The sequence below is a fragment of the Arvicola amphibius genome, chromosome 10, assembly GCF_903992535.2.
Source record: "Arvicola amphibius chromosome 10, mArvAmp1.2, whole genome shotgun sequence".
Taxonomy (NCBI): Eukaryota; Metazoa; Chordata; class Mammalia; order Rodentia; family Cricetidae; genus Arvicola; species Arvicola amphibius.
The window spans coordinates 58,142,281-58,158,531 of NC_052056.1; the positions used below are offsets into that span (position 1 = coordinate 58,142,281).

The following is a 16,251-nucleotide window of genomic DNA, read 5'->3' on the forward strand; positions in this document are numbered from 1 at the left end:
TAACCTTATGGAAACTGGGAAGTCCAATACTAAGAGCTAGGCACAATGCTCTTTGTAATCTCTCAGGGGAAATGGCCAGGGGTCTCTCTGGGGTCTCTTTGATAAGGGAATTAATCCTATTTGTACAAACCCTGCCCTCACAACCTGTTAGGTCCTCAAAGCCCCACCTCTTAGTCCAATCACGTTATTGGGAGTAGGGTTTTAACAGAGGAATCTGAGTGGACACAAATGTTCTGGGCGAAGTAAAAGTGGAGCATAGGTTGTTGTGGGGCTGTGCTTGTCTGGTGCTTGTCAGTGGAAGAACAACATCCCGCTGTGCTTGCTCCCATTCTGATGATTCCCTCACAGGAGTTCACACGGAGGAGACAGCAAAATCGATGCCTGAATACGTTCATGATCAATATGTGTTACAGCTGCTCAAAGGCAGGGGGCCAGGTCTAAGCACAGAAGAGCCCAAAAGAAAAGGAAAAGTACTTTGATGTGTTCCACACTAGCATTTAGTCCTGTGCATTGAGTTTTTTTTTTTTTTTTAGAAGATCGTTTGGCAAACTGGAATGACTAAGAATCGTGTGACAAGAATGATAATGGGTGTAAAAAAATCATGAAATTTAGGATGATGCTCCAAAGCCACTGAGACAGAATAAAGACTATGTAAAGATCAAGCCACCGGGTGGGAGACTGAATGTGTATAGTTCTAAAAGGAAGAGCTACAGTGTCACTGGGAGGGGAAGAATCTGCTAGCAATAAGAGGTGTGTCATGGCTGGGCGGAAGGGACTTAACTGGCTTAGGACTTCTAGGAAGAGCAGGCACGTGAGCAGAGAATTCCAAAAAGCACTTGAAGTAGAATAAGGTAGAAATGACCAATTATTAAATACTGATTTATTCAGTGACTTACTTAAAGCACTGCTGATATTGTCTATTTGCCCAACACGACTTCACTTGCTATGTGCAACAGAATGACCTAGAGAAGTAGCTGAAAGAAACAATGGGCTGTTCCCTTAACAACCTGCTGACTTCCCTGATCACTTATGTAACAATCTATGGTGTGCTGGGTGGTGTGCCTTTAATTTCATTACTTGGGAGGCAGGGGCGGGTGGATCTCTGAATTCAAGGCCAGCCTGGTCTATAGTGTGAGTTCTGAGACAGCCAGAACTGTACAGAGAAACCTTGCTTTGAAAAACAATCAAACAAACTAAAGTCTAACTTGCTTGCCCACTCCACCTTTGTTTGTTTGTTTGTCTTAGTACAAAATGAGAATACAAACTGGATTTGGGTTTCAAAAGCTGCCTGGCTTCTGTCCACTGGTGATATCTCTCTTCCATCCTCATTGGTGTTGGGGTGCTTATTCCAGAACGATTCCCACAATACACTCACTGAGATGGGTTGGCCTTTGTTTGGGAGCTTTCCATTTGTCTTTAAGCTGAATTATAGCTTTTATTTGGACTCATCAATGTTTTCACTATTGTTTTTCATTTTTCATATTAAGATTCAGTCTAGTTTCTTCCAGTCTGGAAATTCCTTAGTCATTCCTTTAAAAGTTGGCCATGTTAAGAGTCATCAGAAAGCAACGAATAAGGAATTGAGGAGATGGTTCAGTGGGTAGGAGTACTTGCTGGGAATGTAAGTGGACCTGAGATCAAATTCCCAAGCACCCATGTAAAAATCTGAGCATGGCCTCCAAGACAGGAGGTCTCCGAGCTCCAGTGAGCTTCAGATTCAGCGAAAAGACTGTCTTCAGCAATAAGGTGGAAAGTGATAGAGGAAGGCACCCAATTCATTGTCTGCCACCGCATGCACCTGCAAACACCAAATACCACACACGCACGCACACACAACTGAAGAAAACACTAATTTTTGACTTGTGGTCACTAAGTGAGACCCCCTCCATTCTACACAGTAGGATGTGCACACCCACTGCGAACACTGGGTTTCACGAGTGCAAACAAGAACACAGGAGGGAGGAAATGTGGTTGTTGACACTAGATTGCTCCGGGCCACGTTTATGTTAAAGCAAAGGAGAAATCCTTAAGATACTAACTTCCTAGAAATCTCCTATTCAGGAAAGACTGTTATGTTTGAGGATTTATCCACTTCCTTAAAGTTTTAATTTAATTTTAGCATGAATGACTTTTAGGCTGGCTAGTTTTTATGCCAATTTAATACAGCCTGGGGTCATCTGGAAAGCAAATCCTTCCAGAGAAAATGTCTCCAGAGGACTGGTCTGCACGCAAGTCTGTGGTACCTCTCTCTCTCTCTCTCTCTCTCTCTCTCTCTCTCTCTCTCTCTCTCTCTCTCTCTCTCTCTCTCTCTCTCTCTGTGTGTGTGTGTGTGTGTGTGTGTGTGTGTGTGTGTTTTCACATACCTGAGGAGTTATAAGTACTTGTGAGCTGTCTGATGTGGGTGCTAGGAATCAAACTTGGGTTCTCTGCAAGAACAATGTATGTTCTTAACTGCTGAGCCATCTCTCCAGCCCCTGTGATGCATTTTCTTCTTTGATGGTTGATGTGGGAGGTCCCAGTTCACTGTGGACAGTGCCAGCCTTGGGCTAGTGGTCCTGAGTACTATAAGAAAGCAGACTGAGCAACAAGTTGTTTTTGGTCAAGGTGTTTTAACTATGACAACTCTGTTTTAGTTTGGTCTGGTGTGTTGGTTTTTAGTGTAGGAACTCAGTCCAAGGCAGTCCAAAGTAATAATTTTTTGCTTAACCAAACAAAATGCTGTTTTGTAGTTTCTTTTAACTTTTTGTTTCCAATAGTATTTTAATGTTATTTTCTGAGTTCAGTTAATCTTGTTTTTGTGTTATAAAATGTTAGCTTTTACTCTACATACCATGAGTATGCCTGTCATCCATGGCTGTCTACATTAGAAATTACTATTCCCTTCAGAAAATAAGGTGCTTTGGGGATTATTTCATAGTTTCAATAACTGTATAGTAAATTTAATTTGATATTTTTCATTGGGCGAAACAATACAAAAATGAATTTAAGATCCCTTCCTTGGTCTGGAGAATGAGTCCCAGAGTGTGAACCCCCAGCATACACTATACACACAGATAACCATCCCCCCAAATTCTCTCGTTTACACTAGTTCTCTTTTTCAGTGGGAGCAGTTACTATACTTTCATAATGTTGGTGTCCCAACTGCACCCACACACAGCAAGTTCTGCCTTTCAGTGGCTTGCTCACTGGTTTGAAGTTCTGTCAGCTTGGCACAGAAGCCCCCTTATCTTCCTGAAACGAGCGTTGTACCTTTACCACCCCTTTCCACTCACCAGCAAGAAAGCAGAATTGTTAGTGAGATAATAGGGGTGCCAAGCTGCTGCACCCTGGATAGCAAGCCAAAAGGGTGATTGTGGAAATAGCAATATGCTGGGACTAGGGGCTCCAAGAGTCTTACCTAGTGAGAGGACCAAGAAGCAAAGAGGCAAAGGCTTGGAGAAAAAAAAAAAACAGTAAAGGAGGAAGGACATGCAATACGGTGTCATCCAATGTCTTCTACTTTGTGTCAACTGTCGCACTGGCCTCACGTGGAGGTGTATTTATATAAATGCCTGCCTGAAGGACGAGAGAAGCCTGGTCTGTCAGTGCTGGACAAGATGTCCGAAGACAGAAAATGGCAAAGATGCTGACTTACCACATCTCGGGAGGAGCTGTAAGGCCCTTGGGGCTAGAGGAGCCCAGGAGGGAGACTGTAGGCTGAGATGAGATCAGAGAGTAGGAGAGTCTGGCCCAGGCTGGGCCTCCTCAGCCACTGGAAAGACATTGGCTCTTAGGTGTGAACTTGGCCATGAGGCTTTGAACAGAAGATTAAAGAGGGCACAGAAGCAGGAAGACCTCTTAGGCTAGTAGGAAAGGTCAGGTGGGAGCCTGAGCCAATGCTGGCTTCCAGCCCTGTAGCAGTGGAGGATTTGAGAAGAGGTCAGACTGGGCATGCATGTTGAAAGTAGACTCACCAGTGTTCTTGATGGGTTGGTTATAGCATGGGAAGGAAAAGAGAAGGCTAACGCAGTTCTTAACGTTCTAGTAACAGGAGAGTAGAATTCTGATCTACTGGGATATTCATGATTATGGAAGAGAGGCGAGGAGTAGTGAGTGGCACACACCTTTATTCCCTACACTTGGCAGGTTGAGGCAGGCTGATTTCTGTAGGTTTGGGGCTACCCTGATCTACATAGTGAATTCCAGGTCATCCAGGGATCTTATAGTGAGACCTTTACACACACACATGCACACACACACATACACACACACACACACACACAGAGAGAGAGAGAGAGAGAGAGAGAGAGAGAGAGAGAGAGAGAGAGAGAGAGAGAGAGAGAGAGAGAGAGATTATGAAAGGAGTAGTTTAAGGTAAATGGCATGAAGACTGGGGATTAGAAATGCCCATTAGATATTCGTGAAGATAGATTATGCTATCAGTTGAATATATAAATAGAGTTCAGTGAAGAGCCTTCATGATACATGTAGGAACTGTTAGTTGTCATGGAATTTAAAGTCTCGGAGTTAGGTTAGATACCTGTGGAGAGAGGTGGGGATTGAAGTTCAATTGGATTGAACCTGAGATATTTCATCATTATGAGGTTAAGAGAATGAACCCACAAGTGAGGACAGAATAGAGCCTTGGATTTATCAACATGAAGACCTTCTGTGTCATTTGAAAGAATGACCTCGTTGGAGTAGTAGGGTGAGGTAGGAATAAAATGGGAAGGAAGAATTGGAGACAGTGAGTGTGGGACATGTCTTTCAAGAAGTCATAACATAAAGGGCAAAATAGAATTTGAACAAGAGCCAGAGGGAATGTAGCACTAAGAATTTTTTTGTTAAGTAAAGAATTTAAAGCATATTTCGGTGATATAGTGGTGTTATGGGTACATGAGGAAGGGGGAAGTAGATGCTGGATGGAAATTGATGTAACCATGCTGTCATATAAACATGATGGGATGTATTCTTCACAACACAGGTAGACTAGTTGGCCTTAGGAGCATTGATTACTAATCTTTACTGGTAGTAATAGGCAGGATGTATATATCAAGTAGATGCAGGGAATAGGTGGTGGTAGCTCCTGGGGGTTATTTTGTTCTTATGTAGCAGAAAATCAGAAAGAAGATTATCACCTGATCAATGAGGATAAGGGAACAGTTATTGGAGAGATAATAGCTTATTGTCTTAGTTAGGATTTCTATTGATGTGAAGAGACACTATGACCATGGCACTTATAAAAGAAAATATTTAACTGGGGCTGGCTTGCAGTTTCAGAGGTTTAGTCCATTATCATCATGGGAAGCATGGTGGCATGCAAGCAGACATGGTGCTGGTGAAGGAGCTGAGACTTCTACATCTGAATTGGCAGGCAGGAGGAAAGAAGACAGTGAGCTGTTAGGTTTGAGCTTCTGAGACCTCAAAGACCACCCCTTGTAATATATTCCTCCAGCAAGGCCACAGCTACTTTAACAAGACCAAACCTCCTAATCATGCCACTCCCTATTGACCTCTGGGGTCATTTTTACTCAAGCCATCACACTTATGAAATACTTTCTAAGGAACTGCAGAACACATTGATTAGAAGTTGATGGATTGTTTCAACATTGAAGCTTCACTTTAAATGACTGGTTATTAATTTGAAGTGAGATGAGTCAGAGTAGTTGGTTTTCCTTCACCCTACCGGACATGCTCAAGCAAGAGCAGAAGGGTATGTGTACACACGTGTGCTTATGTGTGTACATGGGGTGTTTCGCTAGGTGAATAAGAACAAAAAAAAGTTTATGCCAAGAAAGAAGGGTTATGTTTAGAGTGATATAAAAAAGGGACCATGGGCTGGGCGGGTGGTGCACAGCCTTTAATCCCAGCACTTGGGGTGCAGAGGCAGGCGGATATCTGAATTTAAGGTCAGCCTGGGCTACAAAGTTAGTTTTAGGACCGCCAGGGCTGTTACACAGAGAAACTCTGTCTCGAAAAACAAAAACAAAGAAACAAAAAAGGGACCATGGGATATAACTAAGTTAAGAAAAAAGCAAAAAGAGAAAAAGAAAAAAACTGCATCAAGAAAAAGTAGTAGATCTACTGATTGCTTTTTATAAGATAAATATTTTTGACAGATTGCTCTACAAACTGAGTTCCAGGACAGCCAGAGCTGTTACACAGAGAAACTGTGCCTTGAAAAACAAAACACAATTTTCTTGTCACAGATGTTAGTGTATGAGAGGGAATGTGTGGGAAAGAGAGGTGATGATTGAAAAGCCCGGTACTTTAATTCTGATTACGTCATGTGTGTAATTTTGTAGAAATAAAGACAGAATGTAACCAAGAGAGTAGATGGTTGTCTTAGAGTCTCTATTGCTATGATGAAACACCATGATCAAAGTACCTTGGGAAGGAAAAGGCTTGTTTGGCTTACATTGAGGGAAGCCAAGGCAGGAACTCAAGCAGGGCAGGAGCTGATGCAAAGGTCATGGAAGAGTGCTGCTTACAGACTTGCTAATCATAGCTTGCTCAACCTGCTTTCAAATAGAACCCAGGACCACCAGCCCAGGAGTGGTTCCATCCACAATGGGCTGGTCCCCCTTACATTAATCACTAATGTAAAAGATGCCCTATAGTGGTAGAGAGATGCCCCCCCAACAACGCCTTTGTCAGATGGGAGAACTGCTCCTATCCCCCCACCAACAGCAACACTTGGGAGAGCAGGCAGGCCCTGCACGTCGCCTGGGCAGCACAGTAGAGCTGATCCTGTAGACAGAGGTGTGGGTGAGCCCAGCCCCCATATTGTAAGCATGGGAGAGCTGTCCCCACTACTCGTCTGTCTTGTGATGACATGGGCGGTGTTGTAAGCACCACATTGGGCTGCCATCTGTCAGGAGCCACCCTTTTGGGATGACTTCTGCCACAGTCCTAGCCACAATGGGTTCATATGTTCCAAGGTAGGTTCTTGAGGATTTAGAATCATTAGGTTGGAGAAACAGAGATAGGAAAGAAACACAGAGACAGGATAGTAGCGGGAGGGCAACTCAGTAAATAGTGAATGCTGAATTTGCTTGCATTTTTCACACACTTTTGTACCCCAATACAAAAGAGGGGGGAAGAACCTAAAAGACTGCTTTAACATGACACAAAGGATGACCAGAACAGTTACTTGCTTCAGTACTTGAGATATCAAACCATTATTTCCTGAGTAAAGTATTTGATGTTTAGGCAGGAATGTACAGTAAGCACACCCTACACCAAGTATCCTGTAGGCAGTCATTCCCTATGTCAAACCTATTTTAAATGAAGGAGCACTGGAGTATGCTTGAATACTTTGGTCAGGGTGGAGCAGATCCACTTCTAAGGGTCATCTTACTGTCCAAAACACCAAGTAACCACACCCTGAGTCAGGATATCTTGTTTTGTAGCCACACCTATGGTCAACAACTTTGAAAAAGCAAAAAATAAAGCTCAAACTCTCTGACCTTGAGTAGGTTCACCCTTTAGTGTGTCTCCACACCACCACAGAGCAGAGGTTTCCTTCTCCTCAATGCCTGAGGCAGGTGGGAGAGCTGGCCCTGAGGTCATTAGAGTGGGAAAGGTGTTCCTGCCCTCCATCAGCTGCAGCACTAGGGAGAGTGGCCCCTACACCTCACTCACCTGGGAAACACAATAGAACTGGCTCTGAAAGTATAGGTATGGGAAAACTGATTAGAGGATGTGAAAACCAGAGAACTAGCCCTGCCCCTTGTTTATCACTGCAAGGGGTTAACAAGCGAGGGCGTTGTTGGAGAGAGCACACCCTGGTGAAGACAGGGGAGCTGTGGCTGGCTGACCTGGTGTGGGATTTCCCTCTGTATACTGTGAATACCATTGGTTAATAAAGGACTGCTTTGGACCTGTAGCAGGGCATAGGTCCTTAGATAGGTGGGGAAAACTAAACTGAATGCTGGGAGAAAGGCAGAGTCAGAGAGATTCATGTTGCCCCACTGGAGACAGATACCAGAACTTTAGCAGGTAAGCCACAGCTATGTGGCCATTACAGATTAATAGAAATGAGTTAAATTAATATGTAAGAGGTAGCCAATAAAAAGATAGAGCTAATGGCCCAAGCAGTGATTTAAATAATACAGTTTCTGTGTGGTTATTTCGGGTCCGAGCTGCCGAGCAACCAGGAACCAACAAGCAGCCTTCCTCCCCTGCAACACTGACCAACCCTGCAACTACCCAGTCTCAGAACCAGGGTTATGTGTGCAAAGTTTCTGCTCCTCAATAAGCCTCTCTGCCAATGCAGCAATCCAAATCAGACTAAATCAAACTGGATTAGAAAAAGCCCAGGTTTAGTGGTTAAAATGCTACCAAATGATTTTACACACACACACACACACAGAGAGAGAGAGAGAGAGAGAGAGAGAGAGAGAGAGAGAGAGAGAGAGAGAGAGAGAGAGAGAGAGAGAGAGAGAGAGAGAAGAGAGAAGAGAGAAGAGGAAATCACTTGCTTTCCAGAGGAGGGCAGTTTAAATACCCTGTGGGAGTGTGGTGTTGAACATCTCAAGGGGCGGGGGGTTGTCATTTGGTGAGCTTTCTAAGATGTGGCAGGGTTTGAAGACAAATGGGGGAGAGGGTTTGGGGTGAAACTTCCACCAGAACAATGTGTTGTCCCTCTCCAACATCCGCCCCATTTATGATCTGCTGGAGCAGGGATGGGTGTCCTGTTGAAGGAGCAGAACAGACTCCATTTTGAGAAAGAACTCCATTTTAGACAGGACCTACAATCAGTGGTGCTGCAGAGACCAGGAGCCTCAAAACAAACCAATGATTCCTTTAGATAAACACTTGCTTATAAAATATATACAGCTTCCATGATGAGATTTTCCCCTACTTCTTTTTTTTCTTTTTTCCCTCTTTTTCTCTTTTATTTTATTTTATTTTGGGGTGGGGTGGGAGATGAGTGGGATCAGGAGGTGTGATGTGAAAGACATAAATAATAAATAAATTAGAAAGAAAGAAATGCCCTGCAGGCTTGCCGCAGCTAGATATTATGAAGGCATTGTCTCAATTGAGGTTGCCTCCTCTTGACAAAAAACTAGCCAGCACAATAGTTGAATTGGCAGACTACAGAGGCCCAGCTCAAGAGGTTCCTTAGAAAAGCAAGGACTTTGACAGCAATTAGGCAAGAGTCCATGCCTGTGAAGATTTGACAAAGAATCTAGCTGTCTTCTGTCCCTGTCCTAAGAACTTAGTTGAGACTAAATTAACACATAGTGGACTAATTTATTTGGTGGAGGAAATTTAAAGATTACAATGTTGAGTCTGTGGTATGGTTATTATGATAGGCCTTAGGCAGGTCTACAGTGGAAAAGAACAAGTAGGGGAAAAAAGAAATACAAAATGTACAGTCAGGAGAAAAGAAACACTAGTAACCATAATGTTACAGCTGAGGCTTGTGCTGGAAGAGAGACTGGAATTGTTACTGAAATTAATGTATCTAATTGGGGAGAGGCCTGCTCTGCACTGGACCAAGGGAAGGGTGCTCCCAGGTCAAGACCCTGCCCAGCTAAGCTTCCACCTTGTCAAAGGAAAAGGCCTCAAGAATGTTCTCTTCCTAGAAAGAACTGCAAATAAAAACTGCAGCTAATGGGATTCCCAGGGCCGAGAGTCTATGCCATGCTGACAGTACAACTTGACAGCGTCATCCAGTTTACCTGGTGATGGTTTTAGAAGCATGAAGGACACAATAATGAAGAGATTGTGGACTATTTCTTCGAGGCCTTAAGAGAGCTGTCGAGGGCATATGGCAAGGTGATCTCTGTCTCTGCAAGAAGGCCCCAAGAGGCCACTGAGTGAAACTGAAGACCAAGTCTTGGTTTCAGTGGAAACCCCAAGATGTCAGGTGCCAGAGCCATGGGACATCTGCCAAGAAGAGTTGCACACAGGGAATTGAGACAGCCCAAGAGAGATGAATCTTGCAGGCAGCAAAGCAGGAAGGTATCTGAGCCCTTTGACACCAGACTTGAGCTACAGAATTTGTGTTTGCACTGGTGGGTTCTGGTCTTGCTTTGGCCCACTATTACCTCACTGTGCCCTCAATCCTCCCTTTTGATCTAGTGACCTATATTCTGTGCTGTTAAATATTAAAAGATTGTGATATGCATTTTGAATTTGCAGGGGTTTACAATTAAGAGGTTATCTGGAAGAGACTGTTAAAAAGTTTTAAAACTATGAAAGACTATGGACACTTTCCAAGTTGGACTAATGTGTTTTGCATTATGATGTCACCATGAGACTGAGTGCCAGGGAGTCAAGTGTGGAGGCTTGAATCATGAGTGCTCCCCACAGGTCCAGGGATTTGAACACTTGGTCTGTTGGTTGTGGTGCTGTTTGGAGAGGTTATGGAAAGCCTTGGTAGAGGAGGTACATTGCTGGGGACGAGCTTTGAGAGTCTAAGGCTTTGTCCCACTTCCAGTCTGCTTTCTGCTTCATGCTTATTGTTAGAGATGTGATCTCTCAGCTTCCGGCTCCTGCTGCCAGCTTCCATGCTGTTCCTGCCACTTTGTCCTCAAACTCTCTGGAACCAAACCAGTATTTTTTTTTTCTGTAAGTTCCCTTTGTCGTGGTATTTTTTCAAAGTAGCAGAAAAAAATAACTAATAGAGCCTGATGTAAAAATCAGGAACTGGGTTTTCATGAAAACAAAACACCAAAAAAGTACAGGAAACATATGTAACGGGAGGTTTGTCTCCCACCTGCCAGTTCCCCAATAACTGCTCTAAGGCTTAATATTGATTACAAACTATTTGGCCTATTATCTTAGGCTTATTATTAACTAGCTCTTACAACTTAAATTAACCCATTTCTATTAGTCTTTATTTTACCATGAGGCTCATCATTTCTTACCTCACATCTTGCTCCCTAGCAACTCTGGCAACCCCCTGACTAACTCCGCCTCCTTTTTCCCTGTATCTTTGCTTGGATTTCCCGCCTGGCTCTATTCTGCCTGGCTATTGGCCAAATCAACTTCTTTATTAACCAATGGTAATAAAACATTTCCACAGCATACGGAAGGGCATTCCATATCAAACATGGATCTCAGACATTGAACAACTGAGCACAACAATGGTCCTTATAATGGCTTCATCTTACTCCATGAGTCCATGAGAATTCCCGTGTACCAGTGCAAAGATGGAGAAGGCATCCTTTTCTTAAGTTAAAGACTCAGTTATGAATTCCGTGTTGGTGATGTAGCTCAGTTGGTAGGGTACCCACCTATCATGCATGATCCCCAAGACCACCTAAATCAGAATAGTGATACACAGGTCTGTAATCCCAACCACTGTAGAGGAGGGGTAGTGGGGGAGGTAGGAGTTCAAGATTGTGCTCTACCTCATTGGCTCCTAGCCTACATGGATTCCATAAGACCATCTCAAAACAGCAGGATAGTTATAACCTGGCACGTTCTTAGGCTAGTAAGATGGCTCAGCAGGTAAGGGTACTTGCTGCCACACTTGACAACCCAAGTTTAATCCCTGGAACCCACACAGTGAAAGAAGATAACTCCTGCAAATTGTTCTCTGACCGATGTATGTATGTATACGCACACACACACACATACACACACACACGCACACATAATATAAATGAAATTTTTAAAAGAAAAATTAAATAGGTCAACAAAAAGAATTCTTAGAGTACAGTACCAAAGAGGAGAAAGCCTCAGAGAAAGAAATTTCTAAATCTGTGAGAGGTGTTTTATCTGAGAAAATATCCAAAGTCTGGAAAAAGAAAAGAAAAGAAAAGGAAAGGAAAGGAAAGGGAAAAAAAGCCCAAAAGAGAAGGCAGAAAAAAAAATGGTTCTGAAGTCTGTATATGGCATACACCTATGACAACCAGAATGAGAAAACTTTTTATGAATATACCCCATATATGTTAAAGAACATGGAAGAAAGTTTGACTGTGTTAAGGAAAAAAATAAAGAAAACACACAGGATAGTCTTGACTGTCCAGGAACTTAGAACTAGAGACCTGGCTGGCCTTGAACTCAGAGACTGGGCTGCCTCCCAAGTGCTGGGATTAAAGGCGTGTACTGTCACGCCTGGCTGATAACAGAGACTCTTAAAATAAGGGAAATAAAAGAATTGGATACTGGAGAGCCAATGCTCTTAAAAGACAGAAAAAGGGGCATGTTTAGTAAGTGGCAGTGGAAACATCATAAGTGGGAGTCATTATTGAAAGACAAGGTGGAGAGACCCTTCGGAGATGTGCTTGAGAAAGCTGGGGTCCCATTGATTGTACTGAGCCTCCAGAAGACACAGTGGGTAGGCTTCCAGAGCTAGATTTTAGAGACATTGGATTAAAGGATATATAGATAGACACAATAGAATAATGGTGACCTATGGATTTTGGATCTCTCGGGTCCCCATTGTAAGCAGGATAAGCAGGCATATGCCATTATCCTGATAGTGTACATGGTTTGTTGGTGTGATGGGAGGAGAGCGAGCAGCATCATATCATCCCTCCATCTGAGGAAAATGAGGCCCCTGGACAAACATGCTCTCACCAAAGGAGCTTTATTCCTTCATTCTATTCTTGAATTAACTTCACCTGGATTCTTTGTTTCTCTTTTATTAAATACTTGCATTTTTTTATAATGTAATTATAGAAATCTTTAAGTTTACGTATAAAAAATTATTTATTTATGTGTGTGGGGGGGTATTTTGTCTGCATCCATGTCTGTGCTCTCTCTCTATACACACACACACACAGACACACACACACACACACACACACAGAGGCCAGAAGAGGGCGCTACAGATAGTTGTGAGCCACAGTGTGGATGCTGTGAACCTAGGTCCTTTGGAAATGTAATCAGTGCTCCTAACCATTGAGCCGTTTTTTCAGACCCCTGAATTTACTTTCTATTGCAGGTATTTGTCAAGATCTGTTTCACAAAAACTTTCTGACTCTCTTGTGTCATAGCCTGATGTTTAGTACCTGTTGTGGAGAATCCATGAGTCCCCATAGCTCATCTGCTGGAAGGCAACCTCCTGAAGTATCTAGATGTCATATTTAATAGAATTGTATTTTTAATTTCAATGTTGTTTGGTTTTGCAAGTGTATTCCAGCCATCCTCTTCATTGTGTGGTTTTTAGCCTCACATACTTAAGATCCATTCATGTGTAAGTTTTATGTATTTCTTTACTGTATTTCACAGAGTCCTTTATTATCCCTCTTCCCCAATGAGTTGATATCTCTCTGGTTAAGTGGAATCAGAGAGTCCTGCCTGGTGAGGTATGTGACAGGCAGAAAGCATTCCATTCAAGGCTGAGAGTCTAAGTGGTGTAGAAGTTAATCTACACTTGGCAACAGTTAAACAAAAAAAGCTTGCTTGTAGTTTGTTTGTACAACCATGCTGTATCCATCCAGAAATTGCTTTAATAATCACCTTTTCACAACCTCTTCATTTTTACACTTACAGAAACTATTATATCATCATATATTTGATTAGAAGCAACGCTGCATAGAAAAGTCTTGGGCAATAGCAATAGAAAGCTGTGTATTTGGACCATATGGCTCAGTTAGTTCCTCCCTCCTCCCTGCTTTGCTTCCTCTGTAATTACAAGCAAAATCCTTAGGAGGAAGATAAGCCTTCGGTACAGTATAAAATATAAAACTGTTTGGTGTCTCACTGGGTGCCCAGAGTAACTTTAAACAAGCACCATCGTGCAGTTTTAGGTTATTTATGGCCGTGTATATATTTTTCATTAATTACATTCTATTTCCTGTAGCTGTACTGCCTTTTCCAAGCCTGTGTTCTGTTGGTAGAAGCAGTAATGAGCTGTATGTATGCATTGCTTGTTACCAGGAAGCACAATTCTCTAAGGCATTCCTTCTGCCAAGTTGTATTAATCATATTCAGATTATGTAAGAATGTTATAAAGTTTGCCCCATTCATACCACAAAGTATTCTCAGTGTGGCATTTATGTGCCAGATCTGGATCTTAGATATTTTCCCTGTGATGTTTGTTCTGCATAATCATCATTTTGTTGACTTTCAGTTTTGTTCAAGCAGAGAAGAAATTGGAAAACCAAACATTTAGCCATCTACCCTCTACTAAATATTTTTTCTGAAAAAAAAAAAGCCACAATTTCATCAATTGTTTAGCTCTGTTTTCTCTGTGTAATAGTTTCATATGTTGGATTTGGGAGACATTTGAAAGAATGTGGGGCCACCTGAACCATGACATGTATGAGTCACCTGTGTGATGTGGCTGCCACAGACTTTAAGGTAATCATAGTTCAGTGTGAACAAAAGAAGAGCATTCTAAACGTAGCAGCTGCAGTTCCATCAGGTGTGCCATTATGCATTCACAGTGAACATCTTACTGAGTTACCACGTGTGTTTCTGGTTCCCTAGTATTCTCTTTCATCTGTGCTGTGACAAATCCCATGACCAAAAGTGTCTTAAAGGAGGAGAGGATTTATTTGGCTTACAATTCCGGGTAGCAGTTCATCCATTGTTAAAAGAAGTCAGGACGGGAACTTGAAGCAGAAACTTTGGAGCCAGGTTGTTTCTGGCTCATTCTTTGACTCTTGTTTCCTTATACAGTCCAGGGCCATCTGCCCAGGAAAAGGCTGGACCACAGCATGCTGGATCCTCCTGTATCAATTAACAATCGAGACAGTGTCCCACAGACCAGTCTATTCTGGACAGTCCCTCAGTTAAGGCTCCCTTTTCAGGTGACTCCAGCAGCCTGTGTCAAATTGACAGTTAAAGCTGACTTTAACTCAGACACCTTGTTTTATATAGAAATAAATAATATATATATATAAAATCTTAAATCTACATATAATCTATATAATATTTAATGTATATATGTATAAAATCTTAAATAGTTTAACATCTCCCACAGTCACTGGCACCCAGAGCTGGAGGAGGTAATAGTTTAAATCCAAACAGGGTTTCCTGACTCCAGGGAGTGGTGGTAGCTCCGTTACCATGACCAAAGACTTGGCTTCCATTGGATTGGTCTGCCCTAGTTGCCATGGCTACAGGACACCTTCCAAGAATGGAATCTTGTACAAGCTGCCTTACAACAGAGGATGGGGGTTGGGGAGGGGGTTGTGGAAGTTAGACAGTTTTCTGGAGTTCATTCTCTCTTTCTATTAGAAATTCCAGGGATTGAACTCAGATTCTCAGGCATACACAGCAAGGAACTTACCTCTGCACCATCTTGCTTGCTTCTGATTTTAATTTTTAATGGGTCCATTTAGTGTGTATATATGTATATATATATATATGGTATTACCATATTAAACCATACTGTATGTAATGTGTTATTTAATATATATTTGTCTTATGTGCATGAATGTTTTAGACACATATGTATGTATGTATGTATGTATGTATGTATGTAGTATGCCTGGTGCCTACAGAAGAGGTATTAGAAATGAATAATGTTGGTCTTGCTTTCAGAGTCACACAAACATGAGAACAAAGCAAAGGTAACCTGGCTATGCAATTTCTATTTGTACAGAGGTGCATCAAGCATGCATAACCCAAATTGATGTAGGTGTGTCTTCTATCTATCTGATGATTTCATTGGTTAATTAATAAAGAAACTGCTTGGCCTGATAGGTTAGAACATAGGTGGGTGGAGTAGACAGAACAGAATGCTGGGAAGAGGGAAGTGAAGCAGATGCCTCAGGCAATCGTCATGCCTTTCCTCTCTGGGCAATCACCATGCCTCTTCTCTCTGGGTCAGACGCGATGGAGCCAGCCACCAGGTCAGACATGCTGAATCTTTCCCGGTAAGACACCACTTCGTGGTGCTACACAGATTATTAGAATGGGTTAATCAAGATGTGAGAATTAGACAATAAGAGGCTGAAACTAATGGGCCAGGCAGTGTTTAAATGAATACAGTTTGTGTGTTGTTATTTCAAGACATAAGCTAGCCAGGTGGCTGAAAGCCGGGCAGCAGGAAGCAGCCCGCTCCTCATCACTACACCAAATGGCCAGTGTCTTTTGTCTCTGACACAAGAGGGCATTTGGCTCTTCCTCACTGTGGAAGGTTCACCCTCGCAGTCCACTCTCAGTTGACCAGTTTGGAAAGTGGAAAGAAAAGGACAGTAAGAGACTTGAGGGGTATGTTGACGTAAGAACCGCAGCTCTCATCCTTAAGGAATAAGAGATAGTTTATTCTGGAGCCATTCTCAGTGACCATGGCCTGGGACACAGATTTAGGTTACTCTAGATTCCAGGTTCTAACATGGAAGCAGTTCCATGAAG

At 42.5% G+C, this 16,251-nt stretch overlaps 1 protein-coding gene across 1 annotated transcript in view; it reads left to right on the top strand.

Annotated features, from left to right (window-relative positions):
- Slc49a4 (solute carrier family 49 member 4) overlaps positions 1 to 16,251 on the top strand; it is a 77,035-nt gene that overhangs the window by 1,528 nt on the left and 59,256 nt on the right. The window lies entirely within an intron of this gene.